This window comes from Nerophis ophidion, linkage group LG17 (genome assembly GCF_033978795.1).
Source record: "Nerophis ophidion isolate RoL-2023_Sa linkage group LG17, RoL_Noph_v1.0, whole genome shotgun sequence".
Taxonomy (NCBI): Eukaryota; Metazoa; Chordata; class Actinopteri; order Syngnathiformes; family Syngnathidae; genus Nerophis; species Nerophis ophidion.
Genome location: NC_084627.1, coordinates 29,345,906 through 29,362,638, shown reverse-complemented (window position 1 = coordinate 29,362,638; position 16,733 = coordinate 29,345,906). Strand labels below are relative to the sequence as shown.

At 38.9% G+C, this 16,733-nt stretch overlaps 1 protein-coding gene across 1 annotated transcript in view; it reads right to left on the bottom strand.

Moving 5' to 3' along the window:
• LOC133536308 (poly [ADP-ribose] polymerase tankyrase-1) overlaps positions 1-8,369 on the bottom strand; it is a 337,423-nt gene extending 329,054 nt beyond the window's left edge. Inside the window, exons 1-2 of the mRNA XM_061876734.1 lie at positions 8,323-8,369; positions 7,149-7,213 (exon numbers count right to left, since the gene is read on the bottom strand). The gene's annotated coding sequence lies outside the window, so the exon portion shown is untranslated. The remainder of the gene's footprint in view (positions 1-7,148; positions 7,214-8,322) is intronic.
• Positions 8,370-16,733: the final 8,364 nt, after the last annotated feature.

Genomic DNA, 16,733 nt, shown 5'->3' with positions numbered 1-16,733 from the left:
AATATTCCAGTAGCCTTTGCTTTTCAAAAAAAGTACAGTTTTTCATTTATATTAGGCCTTCAAACAAAACATGCATTCCCCCAAAAAAATAAAGTGCATTAAAGTGGATAAACCCACAACAAATGAATTATTGTCCTTTTGGCAAAAGTCTGCTTAGCCACAGTAGATAGGCTAATAATGTAAACAGAAGGCTCAAGTAAATCTCAATTAAGTGTGTGCTTGTAACCTCTTACACTTATACAGGTAGCCTACACAACAGGCTAATAATGTAAACAGGCCCCACTAAATCTCAATAAGTGTGTGCTTGTAACCTCATACACTTATACAGGTACACAACATATCCCAGGCCAGAACAGATTTGTCAATAACAGTACTTCAGCTTCAGAATAAAAAGAAGGAAACTAACTATGTATAAAACAATTTAAATTGAACACTGCACGTTGGTTGATTGCGTCACCGCGTCAAAAAATTGCGTCTTTGCGTCACACGCCACTATTCGGCCTTGCTTTTAACTCATTCCACCGAAGGCCGAATGTGGCTTTTTTTGCCATATTCGGCCGAATATATTCGGTTACCAATTAATCGGTGCATCTCTAATATATATATATATATATATATATATATATATATATATATATATATATATATATATATATATATATATATATATACATGTACATTTATATATATATACACATATATACACACATTGTACATATACACACGTATATGTATATACATATACGTATGTATATACACATATATACACACATATATAAACATACATATATACACATATATTCACTTGTACAAACCCCGTTTCCATATGAGTTGGGAAATTGTGTTAGATGTAAAGATAAACGGAATACAATGATTTGCAAATCCTTTTCAACCTATATTCAATTGAATACACTACAAAGACAAGATATTTGATGTTCAAACTCATAAACTTCATTTTTTTTTGCAAAAAATAATTAACTTAGAATTTCATGGCTGCAACACGTGCCAAAGTAGTTGGGAAAGGGCATGTTCACTGCTCTGTTACATCATCTTTTCTTTTAACAACACTCAATAAGATTCAGATACAGATTATTTATTGTAAATTCTTAACATGCACAAGGCACATAAGAACTGAAAATTATATTTTCGGCACAGTTCCACTAAGAGCAGACATACGTTACAGGGAGACAAGACGGGACCGCCAACGGGTCAGCCATTTTTACGGCGCTCCTTAATATAATAATATAAACATTTGGGAACTGAGGAAACTAATTGTTGAAGCTTTGAAAGTGGAATTCTTTCCCATTCTTTTTTATGTAGAGCTTCAGTCGTTCAACAGTCTGTTCGTATTTTACGCTTCAGAATACGCCACACATTTTTGATGGGAGATAGGTTTGGACTGCAGGCAGGCCAGAAAGGTACCTGCACTCTTTTTTTACAAAGCCACGCTGTTGAAATACGTGCTGAATGTGGCTTGGCATTCTCTTGCTGAAATAATCAGGGGCATCCATGAAAAAGAAGGCGCTTAAATGGCAGCATATGTTGTTCCAAAACTTGTATGTACCTTTCAGCATTAATGGTGCCTTCACAGATGTGTAATTTACCCATGCCTTGGGCACTAATGCACCCCCATACCATCACAGATGCTGGCTTTGGAACTTTGCGTCGATAACAATCTGAATGGTTTGCTTCCCTTTCGGTCCAGATGACACGATGACGAATATTTCCAAAAACAATTTGAAATGTGGACTCGTCAGACCACAGAACACATTTCCACTTTGCATCAGTCCATCTTAGATGATCTCGGGCCCAGAGAAGCCGGCGGCGTTCCTGGATGTTGTTGAGAAATGGCTTTCGCTTTGCATAATATAGCTTTAACTTGCACTTAAAGATGTAGCGACGAACTGTATTTAGTGACGGTGGTTTTCTGAAGTGTTCCTGAGCCCATGTGGTGATATCCTTTAGAGATTGATGTTGGTTTTTGATGCAGTGCCGTCTGTGGGATTGAAGGTCACAGTCATTCAATGTTGGTTTCCGGCCATGCCGCTTACGTGGAGTGATTTCTCCAGATTCTCTGAACCTTTTGATGGTATTATGGACCGTAGATGTTGAAATCCCTAAATTTCTTGCAATTGCACTTTGAGAAACGTTGTTTTTAAACTTTTTGATTATTTGCTCACGCAGTTGTGGACAAAGGGGTGTACTTCGCCCCATCCTTTCTTGTGAAAGACTGAGCATTTTTTGGGAAGCTGTTTTTATACCCAATCATGGGACCCACCTGTTCCCAATTAGCCTGCACACCTGTGGCATGTCCCAAATAAGTGTTTGATGAACATTCCTCAACTTGATCAGTATTTATTGCCACCTTTCCCAACTTCTTTGTCCCCTGTGGCTGGCATCAAATTCTAAAGTTAATGATTATTTGCAAAAAAAAAAAATGTTTATCAGTTTGAACATCAAGTATGTTGTCTTTGTAGAATATTTAACTGAATATGGGTTGAAAATGATTGGCAAATCATTGTATTCCGTTTATATTTATATCTAACACAATTTCCCAACTCATATGGAAACGGGGTTTGTAAACATACATCCATCTACATACATTTATATAAATATGTACATACATATATACTGTACATATATACTCATACATATACTGTACACACTCACATACATATAAACACACATACATAAATATATATATACACGCACACATCAATATAAATATATGCATATATATATATATATATATATATATATATATATATATAAATTATATATATAAAAATTTGGACAGTAGAGGGCGACAACGCTAATAGTCACAAGTCACACAAAATGTTCTGTGTGTGAATGTGTAAGTACCTGACATTGAAGCTAATCTTAGGGACCTAACTCGCAACAGGCCTAGTAAACTTATGACAGGCTAATCGCACCACTAGCAATGTGAACACAGTAGTATACTTTGGCTCCAATGACACTAGGATGAGACAGGCAGGGATTACAACGAGAAACATAGCCAGGACTTGTTATCTTGCTTGAAACATGTACAGGCATCGAGTAATTGTCTCAGGCCCCCTGCCTGCGAGAGGCAATGATGAGAGATATAGCAGATTAGTCTCGCTTAGTCAAGTGGCTGGCTAGCTTCTGTGGACAACAGGGACTAACGTTTATTGATAATTAGCCCTCTTTCTGGGGCAAACATGGCTTGCTGATGAGAGATGGCCTTCACCATAACCAGGAAGGCGCCATCATCCTGTCTAGAAACATAGATTTCTGTTTGAGTCACACTTGACTAACTATACTAGACCAAGCCAGGTCACAGGCAATTACAGGGCCTGCTAGTCCGGGTGAGGAGTCAGTTATGGTAGAACTAGCCAGCGCCAGGCTGGAGAATCCCTGCACACCTAGAAATTCTCTTAGAATAATACACAGCTCACATAATGTTTTTTTCAGCAGTGACTGTGACAGAGGTGGAAAAGCATTCTACTGAGGGGGCAAATTATGACCCGTTCAGTGTATTGCAGCACCAAGCAAACAATCTGAAATTTCCCGTCATATCAATTCCTAGATATGGTCGTAATTATTTCAAGTGCACTAAGTATAATAAACGCAACATTAATAATATTGCTACTATGGATAATTATATCAAAAACTCCTCAAAACAGCCCACTACCTATAATATGGGCTTTTTAAACATACGATCATTGTCTCCCAAAAACGTTATTAGTTAATGAGGTCATTAGAGACAACAATCTTAACGTCATAGGTCTCAGCAAAACCTGGCTATAACCAGACAATTTATTTGCGTTAAATGAGGCATCTCCTCCTAACTATACAAATGCCCATTTTGCCCAGCCCCTTAAAAGGGGTGGGGGGGTCACACTAATGTACAATGAAAACTTTAAACTTACCCCTAACCTAAATAATAAGTATAAATCGTTTGAGGTGCTTACTATGAGGGCTGTGGCATCGCTGCCTCTCTACCTGGCTGTTATACACTGCCCCCCTGGGCCCTATTCGGACTTTATCAGTGAATTCTCAGAGTTCAATGCTGATCTAATGACGCACGCCGACAATATAATTATAATGGGGGACTTTATTATCCATATGAATATCCCATCGGACCCACCGTGCGTGGCGCTCCAGACTATAATTGATAGCTGTGGTCTTACACAAATAACAAATGAACCCACGCATCACAACGGTAATACGATAGATCTAGTGCTTGTCAGGGGTATCACCATCTCCAAAGTTATGATACTCCGGTATACTAAAGTTTTGTCCGATCATTACCTCATAATATTAGAAGTTCTGACTCATTGTCAACAAGCTAATAATAATAATAACTGCTTTAGCAGCTGCAGCATTAATGCTGCCACAACGATGACTCTTGCTCGCCTACTGCCTTCGGTAATGGCACCATTCCCAAATTATGTGGGCTCTATTGATAACCTCACTAACAACTTTAACGATGCCCTGCGTGAAACCATTGATAGTATAGCACCGCTAAAGCTAAAAAAAATGATCCTAAATTTTTGTTTAGTACAGTAATATCGCTAACCCAACAATGGACTCCATCCAGTAGCTCCACCCACTCGTCAGATGACTTTATGAATTTCTTTAATAAGCAAATTGAACTCATTAGAAAGGAGATTACAGACAACACGTCCTAGCTACAACTGGGTTCTATTAACACAGATATGAATGTATATAGGACGGATACTGCCCTCCAAGATAGTCTCTCTCTTTTTGATGAAATAACATTAGGAAAATTGTTACAACGTGTAAATGGAATAAAAGAAACAACATGTTTACTTGACCCACTTACTGGGAAACTTATCAAGGAGCTTTTTGTATTATTAGGTCCATCAGTGCTAAATATTATAAACTTATCACTATCCTCTGGCACTGTTCCCCTAGCATTCAAAAAAGCGGTTATTCATCCTCTCCTTAAAAGACCTAACCTCGATCCTGACCTCATGGCAAACTACCGACCAGTGTCTCACCTTCCCTTTATTTCGAAAATCCTCCAAAAAATTGTTGCAGAGCAGCTAAAGGAACACTTAGCGTCTAACAATCTCTGTGAAACCTTTCAATCCGGTTTCAGGGCAAATCACCCTACAGAGACAGCCCTCGCAACAATGACTAATGATCTATTGCTAACGAAGGATTCTGATGCGTCATCTATGTTGCTGCTCCTCGATCTTAGCGCTGCTTTCGATACCGTCGATCATAATATTTCATTAGAGCGTATCAAAACACAAATTTGTATGTCAGACTTAGCCCTGTCTTGGTTTAACTCTTATCTTACTGACAGGATGCAGTGTGTCTCCCATAACAATGTGACCTCGGACTATGTTAAGGTAACATGTGGAGTTCTCCAGGGTTCGGTTCTTGGCCCTGCACTCTTCAGCATCTACATGCTGCCGCTGGGTGACATCATACGCAAATACGGTGTTAGCTTTCACTGTTATGCTGACGACACCCAACTCTACATGCCCCTAAAGCTGACCAAGACGCCGGATTGTAGTCAGCAGGAGGCGTGTCTTAATGAAATTAAACAATGGATGTCCACTAACTTTTTGCAACTCAGCGCCAAGAAAACGGAAATGCTGATTATCGGTCCTGCTTGACACTGACACCTTTTTAATAATACCACCTTACCATTTAACAACAAAACAATTACACAAGGCGACTCGGTAAAGAATCTGGGTATTATCTTCCACCCAACTCTCTCGTTTGAGTCCTACATTAGGAGTGTTAATAAAACGGCCTTCTTTATTCTTCGTAATATCGCTAAAATTCGCTCCATTTTGTCTACTAGCGACGCTGAGATCATTATCCATGCGTTCGTTACGTCTCGTCTCGATTACTGTAACATATTTTTTTCGGGTCTCCCTATGTCTAGCATTAAAAGATTACAGTTAGTACAAAATGTGGCTGCTAGACCTTTGACAAGGACAAGAAAGTTTGATCATATTACGCCTGTACTGGCTCACCTGCACTGGCTTCCTGTGCACTTAAGATGTGACTTTAAGGTTTTACTACTTATGTATAAAATTCTACACGGTCTAGCTCCATCCCATCTTGCTGATTGTATTGTACCATATGTCCTGGCAAGAAATCTGCGTTCAAAGAACTCCGGCTTATTAGTGATTCCCAGAGCCCAAAAAAAGTCTGCGGGCTATAGAGTGTTTTCTATTGGGGCTCCAGTACTCTGGAATGCCCTCCCGGTAACAGTTAGAGATGCTACCATTTAAGTCCCATCTTAAAACTCATTTGTATATGCTAGCCTTTAAATAGACCCCCTTTTTACACCAGTTAATCGACCATTTCTTCTCATTCTCCTTTGCCCCCCTCTCCCTTGTGGAGGGGGGGCGGGGGGACACAGGTCCGGTGGCCATGGATGAAGTGCTGGCTGTCCAGAGTCGGAACCCGGAGTGGACCGCTCGCTTGTGTATCGGTTGGGGACATCTCTGCGCTGCTGACCTGTCTCCGTTTGGGATGGTCTCCTGTTGGCTCCACTATGGATGGGACTCTCTCTACTATATTGAATCCACTATGGACTGGACTCGCACTGTTATGTTGGATCCACTATGGACTGGACTTTCACAATATCATGATAGACCCGCACGACATCCATTACTTTCGGTCTCCTCTAAAAGGGGGTGGGGTAGCCCACATATTCGGTCCTCTCCAAGGTTTCCCATAGTCATTGTCACCGACGTCCCACTGGGGTGAGTTTTTCCTTGCCCTTATGTGGGCTCTGTACCGCAAACATTTTGGGCCCCGCAGTTAATGTGGCACTCGCTTGTGTTCCGAGTAGTGTGTAGCAAAAAACAATTGGAATTGAGCTGCAGTGTGAATGTAGCCGTAAAGCACTCACTGTTGGCATTATAGTCAAAGTGCTTTATTCAGAACTAATAGCTTGACGTGACTATTGGGTGGCGTCGCCACCACAAAAAGGTGACTTCACTGACTCATTTCGTGCATGATAGGTGGAGTGAAATCAAAGTTGCGGGCGCTGTCTTGTGCAACAAAAGACGCCTGTTTGCATATGGTCTTGATGGTTGTGGATCATTTAGAAGACTCCTCCTTTCCATCCATCAACTTTTGAACAAGGTCATGAAAAAAGGGCAATAACTTACATTTGAAATGGTCACAGCCTTCACTTTCAAAGACAGTTGGTCCACAGATATTTCATATTTTCCACCTAAGAGGAAATAAACAGGAAATATTACAATTGGACTTGACTACTTTCTCGTCTATTTACCACACATAAAAATACAATATTTTGAAAATAAACAAATACAAAATATTTTATAAGTTTATTTCACTTGCTATGTATTATAATCAGTGGCATTCTCCAGGGGGCGTCACAATGATTAAGATATGTGCAGAGGATAATGTGTTTCAGATGGGCGCCCTCTACAGGTAGAATACCGGTACGTTTTTCCTCCACACATCCATGAACCAATTTCAACTCTCAATCATAATGTGACCAACTTGAAGGCAAACCGCTCTGAGGTGAGTTGGAACCTGGAGCCTGTCCCAGCTGAATTTGAACCAGAGGCAATTACAGGACAATCATGCACGCCCATGGACAATTTAGAGTCTCCAATTACATGTTTTTTAGTCTGTAGGAGGACATTACTCATAGAAAAAACACACAATTACAAACCTACACGCAATCAATCAAATAAATGAAAGCATATTCACAATATGCATGAGGGCTTTAGGTTGTTCTTTTCAGATACAATGGGTGTTTCTGTGAAGTTGCAGAGTCATTCTGCAGATGTAAAACACAATAAGTGTATCTCAGGGAACTGTCATCTTTGACTTACAGGTCTCAGAAGATGAATAGTTTTCAACTTTCATCATGGCAAGGGAAAAAAAGCTTACATCAAATATGCCTAATTCAAAAAGATCAGTTAACCCAATATTGTACTTCTCCAACAGTGAAGCTTTGATTTGAAAAAGTGACACGTCCAAATAACAAACAAAAACAAAAGCATCGTGAACTGTCGACGTAATTCTTCCTTGGAAAGTAAAAAAAAGCAGCAAGGTTAACGCAATAAAAGAAACAAATACTTGCATTGATGAGTTGAGAGAGTGTAAAACAATGCTTTGTAAAGAACATAAAATACAACACAACACACAAGTCAAACCTGCTGTGGAGTGAGACATATAGTATGTAGTAGATGAACAGTTTCTGTCCTGAATTAATGAATGAAGGAATAATTCAAATAAGCAGCACTAAAAAACACAAGAAAACACTCATGCTTGACAATTGAAGGTGAGGTATATCTTTTTTGGACTCACGTAAGCAATCATAGTAGCTCTGTGCAGACGTGACGTAGGATCAGGAAGCATAAAGTCATGCAAGGTTTGGCCCACGCATGGTGTCACAATCGTACGACACCAGAGGAACGCTGGGATTGAAGTAAAACAGGATCTGAAAAAAGGGAGTGCAGGCATCACAGTACCAACTATTCACCATAAAGTAGAGCACTGGTTCTCCTAGACTTAGGAGCCAAGATCGCTGGTCATGAATTGATTAACGTGGAACCCGACCTAAACAAGTTGAAAAACTTATTGGGGTGTTACCATTTAGTGGTCAATTGTACGGAACATGTACTGCACTGTGCAATCTACTAATACAAGTTTCAATCAATCAATCAATGGCGTGCATTCAGCGTTTTTGTTACGTTGTCGCCAACTGTACTTCCAAAATTAAGGGGTGCCACTCTACTGTATGTTTTTAGACAATTATTCATAGGTAATACATAGGCAACAGACTGTCCTCATTGCGTCATAAGTGTTGTAATAAAAGGCACGTGCATACACTCAGTGGCCTAGTGGTTAGAGTGTCCGCCCTGAGATCGGTAGGTTGTGAGTTCAAATCCCAGCTGAGTCATACCAAAGACTATAAAAATGGGACCCATTGCCTCCCTGCTTGGCACTCAGCATCAAGGGTTGGATTTTGGGCGTTAAATCACCATAAATGATTCCCGGGCGCGGTACCGCTGCTGCCCACTGCTCCCCTCACCTCCCAGGGGGTGATCAAGGGGATGGGTCAAATGCAGAGAATAATTTCGCCACATCTAGTATGTATGTGACATTCATTGCTACTTTAACTTTATATAAAACATATTACAGCTGTACATGCATATATACAATGTAAAGCACAGCTATACATGCATGTATATTACTTTTCATTTATTTATTTATTTCATTAATTTAAAAACCAATGCATCAACATTTTTAGCATGAACTAAAAGGAGCAAAAAAAAGTAAAACTTATAATATCTGCCCCTATCAACACAAAGTCATGGACAGTTCCAGTTCATTTGAAGTGGTCAATGCAGGTGTCCTATCAATCCCAGGACATCAAAACACAAAATACTAGTGTCACATTTTTTTAACATTTATCATTTGACATTCTTTTACAATCTGACTCCTTTGATTGATACAAAGCTTTCCTTTACAGCTGACTGAAACCTGTACTTTGTGAAAACCACAGTACTTTTCCTCTTTGCAAATTGTTTGGTAGACTTTCAATATGAGCTTTATACATGGTTTTTAGAAGGTTATATTCTAATAACTCATTGAATTTCAGTGGTTTTAATTGTATATATAAAGGATTGATTGGGTATCTGTGTCTAGTTCCATTGCTTTTTTCTGTAAAAGAAAAATTGGATGAATATTTTGCAGGCACTTACTATTGCATACTTCAATGCAATAGGTAGGATATGGAACAATCAATGAGTTCTATAACTGAAACAACGCACTCTTATTTATAAAATCTTTGACTTCATACAGCACAGCTATTATTTGGAGTACCTCTACTTTGACATTACCAATATATGATTTCCTTCTCAAGTGTTCATCAATCATAATACCTAGAAACCTTATCTCATCTGTCCTTCCAATTTCCAATCCATTAGTAACTAATGACGCGTATTTCCTTTTTCTTACAAACAATCATCAATTTTGTTTTGCAGAGCATTTATTGGCATTAAACCACAGCATAATTTTCTAGAATTAATTTTCTACAATTTGTAAGGCGCCATTTATATTTTCTCCTGAATAAAATAAAATGGTGTTATCTGCAAATAGAAGGCACCTAATTAAATGAGAGTGAGTCACAATATGATTTACATACAAAAGAAAAAGTATAGTTGCTAGGATCGATCCTTGAAGTACTTTGCAAGTTATATTTACATTTTTAGACATTATGTTTTTGATTTCAACAAACTAAATTCAGTTTTTTTGAATAGCTTGTAACCAAATGGTGTGCGACACATCTTATATCATATTTACATGATTTATGCAACAATATCTTTTGGTCCAGCGTATCAAACTTTTTGTGAAGATCTACCAAGATACTTACTGAATAGTGCTGATTGTCTATTGCATTGATGATTTCTGCAGTTAGTTCAATAATTGCTGCAGCAGTTCAATGATTAGGACAAAACCCATATTGGCTGTTACTTAAAGGCCTACTGAAACCCACTACCACCCACCACCCAGTCCGATAGTTTATATATCAATGATGAAATATTAACAATGCAACACATGCCAATACGGCCTTTTTAGTTTACTAAATTGCAATTTAAATTTCCCGGGAGTTTTTTCTTGAAAACGTCGCATAATGATGACGCGTACGCTTGACGTCCGGGCTGTTAGGAATATGAGCGTTGCGCACACACACAGCTAAAAGTCATCTGCTTTAACGGCACAATTACACACTATTTTGGAGATCTGTATTGCTGAATCTTTTGCAATTTGTTCAATTAATATTGGAGAAGTCAAAGTAGAAAGACGGAGATGGGAAGCTTGAGCCTTTAGCCACACAAACACACGGTGATTCCTTGTTTAAAATTCACGGAAGTGAAACTTTACTATGGATCAGACATGGATCCCAACCGAATGTCAACCAGCAGGTTTCGGTGAGAAAATTGTGGTTAAAAAGTCGCTTATTACCGGATATCAGCTGAGCTTGTGCCGCCCATACAGCTGCCGTCAACTTCCCTGAGACACTGCGCGTCAACACCCGGCCGTGGACGTACACTTCCGACTATCAGGTACTGTTAAACTCACTAAAACACTAGCAACACAATAGAAAGATAAGGGATTTCCCAGAATTATCCTAGTAAATGTCTCTAAAAACATATGAATCCGTCTCAATGCAATCAAGTTTTTTTCTTTTAACTTGTTTTTTTTTTTTTTCTATTCCGTCGCTATCAATATCCTCAAACACGAATCTTTCATCCTCGCTCAAATTAATTGGGAAATTGTCGTTTTCTCGGTCCGAATAGCTGTTTTTGTTGGAGGCTCCCATTAAAATCAATTTGAATATGTGAGGAGCCATCAACATGTGACGTCATCGTCTGCGACTTCCAGTAGAGGCAGGGCATTTCTCCAGTTGCGAACTTTATCGTGGATGTTCTCTACTAAATCCTTTCAGCAAAAATATGGCAATATCGCAAAATGATCAAGTATGACACATAGAATGGACCTGCTATCCCCGTTTAAATAAGAAAATCTCATTTCAGTAGGCCTTTAAAATCTTAAATTCATTAAGAAATGTATTTGGTCTCATCGCAAATAACTTCTCCAGAATTTCAGAGAACTGCGAAAATAATAATATTCGTCTATTATTAGAAAATTCTAATTTAATTCCTTTTTCCTTTTCCACCTACTGAGTAACCTAGTGGTTAAGTGTTTGCCCTGAGATTGGTAGGTTGTGACTTCAAACCCAGACCGAGTCAAACCAAAGACTATAAAAATGGTACCCATTACTTCCCTGCTTGGCACTCAGCATCTAGGGTTGGAATTGGGGGTTCAATCACCAAAAACGATTCCTGGCCGCGGCCACCGCTGCTGCCCACTGCTCCCCTCACCTCCCAGGGAGTGAACAAGGGGATGGGTCGAATGCAGAGGACAAATTTCACCACACCTAGTGTGTGTGTGGCAATCATTGGTACTTTAACTTTAACTTTTTTAAAGAGTGGAATTACTGATATTATATTCCTGAAGTAAAGGACAAATTACAATTATATTAAAAAGGCTCAATAATAACATCTATTATTTGCTTCATCAGTACTATACTAATGTCAGTATAATCATTAGATTTTTTTATTGGCACATTTCTGGACAATTGTCAGCATGTCACTCGTTTGTACGCTTTCAAGAAAAATACTGTTAACATGATCTGGTACTCTCCCAGCTTTGTTTCTTCAGATCTTCTCTGGAGGCCTCTAAAGCCCTGCTAGATTTATCATGGATAAATGTTGTAATTTCATCTTGTAAAATGTCATACCATTTTTTCTCATAAATGATAAATAGAGGGAGATGATCACTCACATCTGTCATAAAGATACCACAAATTAATTTCCCATGTACATTTGTAAATATATTGCCAATGATAGTTGCACTATGTAAGCCCCCTTGTTGGTTTAGTTATCATTGGGTGTGGTTTAGATCAGTGACGTGAGGGGAACTAAACACCAGGTGAGGCATAGATACTTTTGGAGTTTTTGTTCTTCTTCTTTTTTAACTTAAATATGTGCAGCTTGATCTAGTCATTGTTGATATAAGTTGCACATTAGAGTAACAGGAAAAAGAAGGGAGTTATTCACTTTCATAAAAACATTATCGTGATGATATATGATAAATGGGTCCACAAAGTATTTCATAAAGTTGTAATTAAATAGTTGTTGTCGCATTTGCTTTCAACAAAATAAATCAAGTCTTGTTAGTGTATCTTACCTTTCTGTATTTGTATCTGAAGCAGCAATAGCTATCCTCCAGGAAAACGTAATTGTATGATCACATTCATCTTGTCTAAAAGTCCAGTTAAGAGAAGTATTTCATCTTGGATACAGTATATAATCCTCCATACTGGCAGACACATTTATTAATTTCAATTTTATTCCAAGCAATAAAACAATATTTTTGCATTCGACAAAAACACCCACAAACGCTGGCTTACTCTAATAAAAATGCCATGTTTGATAAAAAACACAGTTAAAAAAAATACATTAAAAGGCATGGCTTCCGCTGGAGAGACATGTGTCTGCTAGCTTGAGCACTTCTTCCCATAGACATCTTATAATTAAGTAGACGCAGCATTGGCTGCTGTGACGCGAGAAATTCGGCTGCCATCTTGAAGTGGTGATGAGGAGCCAGCGAGCAGCCTAAACTGACAGTTGACATGTAGAAAACAAAGATGTTAAAGTGATTGTTGACAGGTAGAAAACAAAGATGCTGAACTGACTGTTGACAGTTAGAAAACAAAGATGCTAAAGTGATTGTTGACAGGTAGAAAACAAAGATGCTGAACTGACTGTTGACAGTTAGAAAACAAAGATGCTAAACTGACAGTTGACAGGTAGAAAACAAAGATGCTAAACTGAAGGTAGAAAACAAAGATGCTGGCAGCTGGGCTGGTGTTCAGCGTTTTCCTGCTCAATTGAAAATAGGAATCGGGGGATTACTTTTCGCAAGTAAGATTTAACATTAACGTACTATTGGTTGTATTTTGTGAAAATAATATTACCACAGAGTTCAGAAGCAGCACAGATCTTCAATAGTACTGAAATTGTAGCCACTAGCAAACAAGACCATAATAGAATTGCTTGTCAATGAAATAAATTAAATTTAAAAATGTATAAGTCTTCAAGTAACAATATTCGTTGGGTAAAACAGAATTTGGTTTTATTCTGAATCCAGTGAAACAGATTGGTGGTTTTAGCTGATATAAAGACTTTCAATTGTTTATGTATGTTTATGTTTAAGTATTTGGCAGACGCTTTTATTCAAAGCAACATACATAAAACATAATATAAAACGATCACTGTAAACAGGATCATTTAAGGGAAGAATGTAAGACAAAATATCAATACAAAGTGTCAAGAGAGAATAAACTCTCTGCTGCTGCAGCAACAGAGATACAGTCTATAAGATATATAGATAGCTAATGTATTCATACATTTTTTTATGTAGGATACACGCATGTATATATAACCTAATCATATTGTTTCTTCAACTTAAAAAAAGCTGACCATTTTTTCCCCCTTCTCTGGGATCATATCCCCAGTTTTGAGCTCAGATGTCTGGTCACTTATAGCATGTAAGATTATTCTATTACTGTTAAGCAAACTATGAATGATAAAACACGCCAAAACATGTGTCCTTTATCATAGTTACACGTATGACAAAAAATGCTTGAAAATGAGTGGTATTCAGTGAAGTAAAATGAATTAAATGCGCTGACAGTTCATTGCTCCTGCCAAATGAATTGCACTGAGTGGAGCGGATCACCACTCCAAGACGGCGGCCCCGCGTCACGTCAGCGCCAGTAGGCAGTAGCGGTCTATGCTGCGTCTACTTATAAGATGTCTATGCTTATCCCAGTGTGGCGAGTCAGAGTACTGCTGAGGCATTGAACTGCAAGTTGACAATATATCCCCCCTACCTTGAGGCAGAGGTACTTGGTGCCTCATGGCCTGCCCCTTCCCCGTGACAACAAGCACGCGCCCCCTCGAACGCACACGCTCGATACACCCCTGGTTGGAATTGGGGGTTAAAGGCCTACTGAAACCCACTACTACCCACCACGCAGTCTGGTAGTTTATATATCAATGATGAAATATTAACATTGCAACACATGCCAATACGGCCTTTTTAGTTTACTAAATTACAATTTTAAATTTCCCGGGAGTTTCGTCCTGGAAACGTCGTGTAATGATGACGTGTACGCAAGACGTCCCGGGTTTTAAGGAAATATGAGCGCTGCACACACTCACACAGCTAAATGTCGTCTGCTTTAACGGCATAATTGCACAGTATTTTGGACATCTGTGTTGCTGAATCTTTTGCAATTTGTTCAATTAATATTGGAGAAGTCACAGTAGAAAGATGGAGTTGGGAAGCTTTAGCCCTTAGCCACACAAACACACAGTGATTCCTTGTTTAAAATTCCTGGAGGTGAAACGTTACTATAGATCACAGCGGTCAAGCGAGCATGAATCAAGACGGAATGTCAACCAGCAGGTTTCGGTGAAAAAAATTGTGGTTAAAAAGTCGCTTCTTACCGGAGAAAAGCTGAGCTTGTGTCGTCCATAGCTGCCAACGACTCCCCTGAGACACTGCGCGTCAAAACACCCGTGGAGACACCCTTCCGACTATCAGGTACCATTTAACTCATTAAAACACTAGCAACACAATAGAAAGATAAGGTATTTCCCAGAATTATCCTATTAAATGAGTCTAAAAACATCGGAATCCGTCCCAATCGCATTTTTTTTTTTTTACTTTTTTTTTTTTTTTTCTAGCCCTTCGCTATCAATATCCTCAAACACAAATCTTTCATCCTCGCTCAAATTAATGGGGAAATTGTCTTTTTCTCGGTCCGAGTAGCACTTTTTGTTGGAGGCTCCCATTATAAACAATGTGAATATGTGAGTAGCCCCCACACTTGCGACGTCATTTTCTGCGACTTACGGTAGAGGCAGGGCTTTTGTCTTAGCACCGAAAGTTGCGAACTTTATCGTGGATGTTCTCTACTAAATCCTTTCAGCAAAAATATGGCAATATCGCGAAATGATCAAGTATGACACATAGAATGGACCTGCTATCCCCGTTTAAATAAGAACATCTCATTTCAGTAGGCCTTTGAATGATTCCCGGGCGCGGCACCGCTGCTGCCCACTGCTCCCCTCACTTCCCAGGTGGTGATCAAGGGGATGGGTCAAATGACAATCTTTGGTACTTTAACTTTAACTTTGGTTGTTCAGGGGAGTGTGTAGGTCACATTTATTTGTACATCTGGTTTGTTGGAGGAATGTCTCATCGACACAAAAGCAAAAAAACGATCCACATATGCACATTTAATACAAATACAAAATCAAACATTATTCAAATTCAAATCGTATTCAAATCTCAAAAATATATTTACAAATAAACGAACATGACAAGCGGTAGAAAATGGATGGATGGATGGATGGATGGACGTTTATTTCTACAAATTCTTGATTTATTTGTATGTCACATTTTTATATTTTTAAATATCATTTGTATATATTTTCAAATCTCAAAAATATATTTACAAGTGCGTGTTTATTTGTACAAATTTATTTGTATATCAAATTTGTATTTGTATATTTATTAATATATGCAAATGTATTCATATTGATGAATATTGATGTGAGACAATTCTACTTCTATAGTAACCGTGGAAGCACTACCTGTGTCTGCCTCACTTCTCATCTGCTATGTTATTTTCATCAGGAAACACAGAATTTCCGCAATTTTGACCATAGATGGCGCCGCTGTAGTGGCTGCTGTTGGCAGGAACTCTGTGCTCTTGTGTCATCCTTTTGTTTTTCCCTCTTGTTTTCATGTGTTATTTATATATGTATTTTTTTTGCCTTTTGGACCCTTTGGGACTATGTGACAAGCGTGACACTTTCGTGACTTCTGTAGTGCTTTTTTGTGGACTTCTCGATCTGCCTCCCGGGAGCCTACTGGCCAAGGAGACCAGCTGCTGGGTTTCTGCCACACCAGAGTCTGTTTGGAGAGACTGGAGGAGATGTGGATGAAGAGACAGGACTGCGGAGCTAGCACTGAGCGCCGGGACGGACAAGCTTCACAGTGTCTTGGCTGAATGAGCAGGTATCAGACACCTCAGTCTCCTCGGACGTATCCTCGCTCATCCATGCGGACTG